The sequence below is a fragment of the Struthio camelus genome, chromosome W (assembly GCF_040807025.1).
Source record: "Struthio camelus isolate bStrCam1 chromosome W, bStrCam1.hap1, whole genome shotgun sequence".
In the NCBI taxonomy this organism is placed as follows: domain Eukaryota; kingdom Metazoa; phylum Chordata; class Aves; order Struthioniformes; family Struthionidae; genus Struthio; species Struthio camelus.
This window is the reverse complement of record NC_090981.1, coordinates 15461520-15468649: the sequence shown is the minus strand read 5'-3', so window position 1 is coordinate 15468649 and position 7130 is coordinate 15461520.

The window sequence follows — 7130 nt, the reverse complement described above, 5'->3', positions numbered from 1 at the left end:
CCACTGAAGTCTGTCACTCTTTGAAATCAGGAGACTGGGTCTACATTAAAGTATACCAGCGAAAACATGCACTCCAACTGCACTCCCTATGCACTAGCAATGGTGTGAGAAAGGGGGTAGAGATGCTTGGCTGGGAGTAAGAGGAAGGGTGAGGCTTGGTGGTATAAACTGCTGTGGAACTACACCTGAAGATTCACTCTAAAGAACTCTGAGATCAGAGCAATTTAAAGTTACTTTATACCTGTCTACAAGTACCTACCCCGAAGTTCAGCATACTTTATGTTCATTCCTTTAACTGATTTATTTAATCTTCCCTGTGTAGACATAACTCCAGGCTATGTTTCACAATGCAAAATGTTCCATGCCAATGTCAGTGTCAGGTATTCCTGCCTCTGTGCCATGGCCCCTGTCCCTCTCAGTCTTGCTAGCACAACTATTTCTGCAGCCATGTACAAGCTTGGTCATGGAACTCATCTGCCCTGAAGTGGAAAAGGAGCAGGAATATGCTAACCTAGCATTACTGAGGAATTCTTTATATTGTCAAGGTATGTCCTGAAGGTAACTCTTACCAGTGTGGTTCTTCATTGTCTCTTCCTATTGGCCTTCTCCTTTGCTTAGGATATGGTTAGATGAACTAAGGTGATCTAATGGCTTACCACTACCCAAAAGGGTGATCCTATTTCTTTTCCATTCTGCTGGCTCTGATTGCTCCATTGATACCTCTCTCTGTTGAGAGAGAGGCAGAGGTAGAGGCAGAGAGAGCCAGAGGTGGAAAGGGAGAGCAGCAGAGAGACAGAGAGCAGCAGAGAGAGAGTGGCAGAGGCAGAGGGAGAGAGAGAGAGAAAGGTAAAGAGACAGAGAGGCAGAGGCAGAGGTAGAGAGAGAGAAAGAGGTGGAAGCAGAGAAAAAGGCAGAGAGAAAGGAAGAGGGAGACAGAGAGAGAGGTGGAGAGAGGCAGAGGCGAGGAGGGAGAGAGAGGCAGAGAGAGATGCAGAGGCGGAGAGAGATGCAGAGGCAGAGGGAGAGAGAGAGGAAGAGAGAGATGGAGAGAGGCAGAGGTGGAGAGAGAGGCAGAAAGACAGGAAAAGGCAGGGAGACAGGCAGTGGCAGAGAGGCGGAGAGAGAAGCAGAAAGAGGTAAAGGCAGAGAGGTAGAGGCAGAGAGAGAGGTAGAGGCAGAACAGAGCGAGGCAGAGAGAGCTAGAGGTAGAGAGAAAGTGGCAGAGGTGGAGAGAGGCAGAAAGACAGGAAAAGGCAGAGACAGGCAGTGGCAGAGAGGCGGGGAGAGAAGCAGAAAGAGAGGTAAAGGCAGAGAGGTAGAGGCAGAGAGAGGGAGGCAGAGGTGAAGAGAGGAAGAGAAGTGCAGAGAGAGGTGCAGAGAGAGAGGTAGAGGCAAAACAGAGACAGGCAGCGAGAGAGAGAGAGGCAGAGAGAGAGAGAGGCAAAGAAAGTGGCAGAGGCGGAGAGAGAGGCAGAGGTGGAGAGAGGCAGAGGGAGAGAGTGAGGTGCAGAGAGTGGTAGAGGCAGAGAGAGGTAGAGGCAGAACAGGGAGAGAGAGGCAGAGAGAGAGAGATGGAGAGAGAGGCAGAGAGAAAGAGGCAGAGGCAGATAGAGAGGCAGAGGGGGTAGAGACAAAGTGAGGCACAGAGATACCTGTTGAAAATTCATGCTTTCATAAGCAATGAAACTATAAACCCTTTGAGTGTAAAGAGCATGTATGCAATTATATATTTCCTAATCAAAAAACCCCAATTTTATACTGATAGTGTTCTAATATCATAAAGCAACTATTTACACAGCATTAGTACTGTGATCAGATGTATAATTATGCCCCCGCAAAAGGACCTCCCCCATTACACAGATAAGAAAATAGGGAAAAAAATCTGTAGGAACAAACAGCAAAGACGAGATCACAAGAAGTGATTGCAAAAGTAATCCTGTACATTAACCATTACAGTAAAAAACAGAGATGCAATAAGACAGAAAACTATTAAATTTCATTACATGGGCTAAACAAGGAAAGGGCTACAGTCTGATATAAATGTTTCTGCTTATTCTGCACTTAAAGAAAGAAAACGCTGCTAGTAAAGGAAAATAAGGTGTTTGTGTGTAAAAGAGTATCTACTAGAAAAATATATATTTCCTCTTAGAAATAATTTGCTTAAGATTATGGATTCTTTAACATTCACAAATAGCCACAGAGGCAAGCCCACAGTTCACAGAAACACAGAATAGTTGAGGTTGGAAGAGACCTCTGGAGAGCATCTGGTCCACCCCTTCCTGCTCAAGCAGGGTCACCTACAGCAGGTTGCTCAGGACTGTGTCCAGTCACATTTTGAATATCTCCAAGGATGGAGACTCCACAGACTCTCTGGGCAACCTGTTCCAGTGTTCAATCACCCTCACTGTGAAGTGTGTTTTCCTGCTCAGGCGGAACTTCCTGTGTTTCAGTTTGTGCCCATTGCCTCTTGACCTGTCACTGGGCACCACTGGAAAGAGTCTGACCCCATCCTCTTGACACCCTCCCTTCAGATATTTAAAAACATGGATAAGATTCCCCCCCTGAGCTTTCACTTCTCCAGGCTAAACAGTCCCAGCTCTCTCAGCTTCTCCTCCTGTGACAGATGCTCCAGTCCCTTAATCATCTTTGGGGCCCTCTGCTGGACTCTCTCCAGTAGTGCCATGTCTCTCTTGTACTGGGGAGCCCAGAATTGGACACAGGACTCCAGGTGAGGCCTCACCAGGGCTGAGTAGAGGGGGAGGATCACCTCCCTCGACCTGCTGACAATGCTCTTGTTAATGCAGCCCCAGGATACCATTGGCCTTCTTGGCCACAAGGGCACACTGCTGGCTCATGTTCATCTTGTTGTCCACCAGGACCCCCAGGTCCTTCTCTGCAGAGCTGCTTTCCAGCAGGTCAGACCCCCAGCCTGTCCTGGTGCAGGGGGTTATTCCTCCCTAGGTGCAGGACCCTGCACTTGCCTTTGTTGAAGTTCATGAGGTTCCTCTCTTGCCCAGCTCTCCAGCCTGTCCAGGTCCCTCTGAATAGCAGCACAGTCTTCTGGTGTGTCAGCCACTCCCCCCAGTTTTGTATCATCCACAAACTTGCTGAGGGTGCACTCTGTCCCTTCATCCAGGTCCCTGAGGAATATATTGAACAAGACTGGACCCAGGATTGACCCCTGGGGGACACCGCTAGCTACAGGCCTCCAACTAGACTCTGCACCACTGACTGCAACCCTCTGAGCTCTGCCATCCAGACAGTTCTCAATCCACCTCACTGTCCACTCATCCAACCCACACTTCCTGAGCTTACCTAGGAGGATGTGATGGGAGACAGTGTCAAAAGCCTTGCTGAAGTCCAGGGAGACAACATCCACTGCTCTGCCCTCATCCACCCAGCCAGTCATCCCATCCTAGAAGGCTATCAGATTGGTCAAGCATGATTTCCCTTTGGTGAATCCAGGCTGACTACTCCTGATCACCTTCTTGTCCTCCACATGCTTAGTGAGGACCTCCAGGATGAGCTGTTCCATCACCTTTCCAGGGATGGAGGTGAGGCTGACAGGCCTGTAGTTCCCTGGCTCCTTCTTCTTGCTCTTGAGGAAGATGAGGACTGGAGTGACACTGGCTTTCTTCCAGTCCTCAGGCACCTCTCCTGTTCTCCAGGACCTTTCAAAGATGATGGAGAGCAGCCTAGCAATAACATCTGCCAGCTCCCCCAGCACTCGTGGGTGCAACCCACTAATTAGAAATTGATTTTAATTTCAATGGAAAATAACAGAAAAGCTATTTAAATAGATACAGAAATCCATGTTTGCTTTTAAACACTATTAGGGCATTGATAATATTACTGGAGAGCCACTTGTTCAGCATGACGATAATCCAGAGCCTGTGGGTTTACGATGCACAAACAAAACCTGTTCTACAATATTATCAGTAAACAGTAAAACTACAGTGCTTCTTTCTGTATTAGGATAGCAAGGAACAAAACTGTTTTTCTTCAATTGCAGGGATATGAATGTGGAATGCAACAATGAATGTGGAAATATAAACAGTAGAATGAGCGCGTTACTGTTTGCTTGAATAAAAGCTCTTCAGGAGCCAGCTCAGCAAAAGTGCCCTTCACCATAAGCCATAAGAGGCTTTACAAACAGCATGGATTATTCAATATACTACAGTAAGGTAATGTTCTGAACAGTGGAGCTAAAAATCTATTACCCAATTAAACTTTTTTAGTATTAAATTTGTATCTTACTGGCTGTACTGGTAAAAATCCTGTTAAGGGATAAAGGGTCAAGAAGTGACTCACACACAAATGAAAAAAATTAATAATGAGGATTAAAATGTGGCTACTCTTAAAAATAGGATTGTGATATGAACAGCTAGCTAGCTATTTGAGAACATGGCCTTTTGCAACACAGAAGGATAACAAATCATCAAGTCTTGTAGAAGCCAAACTTTTATTCAAAGTGCATCTTAAGTTAAAGCTGATCTGGTGTGTAAATAACATGAGTAACATTTGAATAATAGTAGATCATCATAGAAAGGCTTGTGGATTCTTATCCCACACAAATAAATTGATTAGAGATTTTTTTTGGGCAACGTCCTAAAGTGACCGTCCTTTATTTGTGTTTCCACATCTTCCACCTTCATTCTGTTCTACTAGAAGTGTTCTGTGCATTGAGTATAAGACTAGACGCTCCATCTTTAAGATAAGTATCTTTAAGATAAGGTGGGGGGGGGAATTGACAATAGTTTTTCCTGACTTCAATAGCTCTCTGGAGAAAAAAATGCCTCTAGCCCCACAGTAAGACATAAGCCTAAACTATTATCATTACTAGTAATAACATAATTTACAAATAAATGCAGTTACTCAAACTACTTCAAAGCAACTTGATTGTACTTGGTTCACTTGTTTGAACTGATGCATCCTTGGGTACTTCTCTGATCCTTGAGGTGTGATAACTTCAGTATTTGGTCCATTCAGAATTATTTGGATGGTTATTATTGTATAACACCTGCTCTATCATAGGACTGCCTCTTCCTTATCTTTAGCCTTCATAGCTCATTAATAAATATTCCATGGGCAATTACCAACTTCATGAACTGATATGGCCACTAGCTCACTTTAAGAAACATAGTAACACATACCTAGTTTGAGTTTTTAGTGTTATAGCTGCTCTTGGAGCTAAATGATATAACTATTATCACCTCACTTCTGCTAGGGCAACCCTAAAAATTTAGATGGATATACTGGAGGAACCGGACAACTGATTTCTGTTATGCTTTTCCCCTCTTCTTCCTTAGGAAAAAAGGGTCATTGAAATCCTTCTGTAGGACAGAAACCAATAAGATATAGCCATATAGGTATGCTTTCCTCCAAACCAACATGACTGATGTGAACCAGAAGGATGCTGCCACCCCCAGGTGAAGTTAGATCTAACTTTTGCTCATCTGTCATGGTACATGTGTCAGTGATTACTTGAGACTCAGTGATCAATGGTTTCACTAACAAGTGTGCCAGACTGATCAATAATTAAAATCTAATGTCATCCTTATGTTTCAGCTGTGGTAAAACTTTCAGTTCTCCCGGGGTCCTTTCTTTAATGCTGTATTCTTATATTAAATATGACTAATTTCTGTAATATAGTGACTGATTTTAACAAAAGCACTTACTCTTGAGTCTGTATTAATCAGAAAATACTAATTTTAGGCACATATTGAATTGTGGGGAGAAAATACAATCCAGAATACAGCGTCATCACAGACCATTTTGGCTGACCTGTTTATTTGTGAACTGTACTGTGAAGAACTTTACATATTATGTATTAGCATGGGCAGTAGCTATCACTACAAGTAACTTTCTTTACCCTTCGAAGATAGTTTGACAAAAACCTTGCCAATAACTTTTACTTGAATCTTTGTCTATATGGAAGCTCTAGACTGAAGATACTCTTCCTTCAGAAAGTCAAGCTTAGAACCCATTAGTTACAACATTCCACCACAAAACCTTGAGCTATTCCATGCTTCTATTTATGAATTTTGATTCATTTTCAGAAAAAAAAAGCAGCTGGGCTTGTTTTCTTTTCCTACCAGCCTACATAACTTTCAATTAACTTGAGAGGAAAAAAGACTCCTTAGGATTTGAAGCATCTTTACAACCACTTAAAGCAAATCAGGGGTTCCTAGGCAAAAAGGTTCTACTACAAATGGTAGTATGATTTGTGAGTTACTTTGCTACAGTGCCCATATTAATGCTGTACTTATGGGGTTCAATCAGAAAGCAAAAGCAAAGCAACTTTAACTTTAAGGAAAGCAACTAAATATTTAGAAACATCACCCAGGCATGTAATGATGGTGTCAGGAAAGCCAAAACTGAACTGGAGTTGAGACTGGCAAGGACTGTCAAGGGCAACAAGGAGAGCTTCTACCACTGCATTATTAGTAAAAGGCTGAACAAGGAAAACCTGGGACCATTGCTGAATGGGGCAGGTGACTTGGTGAGAGCAGATGCAGATAAGGTTGAGGCATTCAATGCTGCCTTTGCCTCAATCTTCACTTGCAAGGTCTCCCAGGCCTCTGTGCTTAGCAAAAGGGTTCAAGGAGGAAAACTACCAGCAGTGGATGAGGATAGAGTGAGGGATTACTTGTGAGAACTTGACCAATACAAGTCCATGGGACCCAATGGGCTGCATCCAAGGGTGCTGAGAAAGCCAGCTGATGTCCTTGCAAGGCCACTCTCTACCATCTTTGAAAAGTCATGGAGATTGGAGGAGGTCCCCCAATGATCAGACAAAGGCAAATGTTGCACCCATCTTCAAAAATGACCAAAAGGACGCTGGAGAACTACAGAGCAGTCAGCCTCACTTCAGTCATTTGGAAACTCATGGAGTGAGTCTTCTTGGAATACGTTTCTGGGCACATGATGGAGAAGGCTATTGGGAACAGTCAGCATGGATTTACCAAAGGTAAATCATGCCTGACCAACCTGATTGCTTTCTTTGATTAAAATAATTATGCTTGTGGACATTTACCTCGACTTTAGCAAGTCTTTCAACACCATCTCCCACCATATTCTTGTATCCAAGTTAGGACGTTACAGTCTGGATGGGGGCAAATAGATGGGTG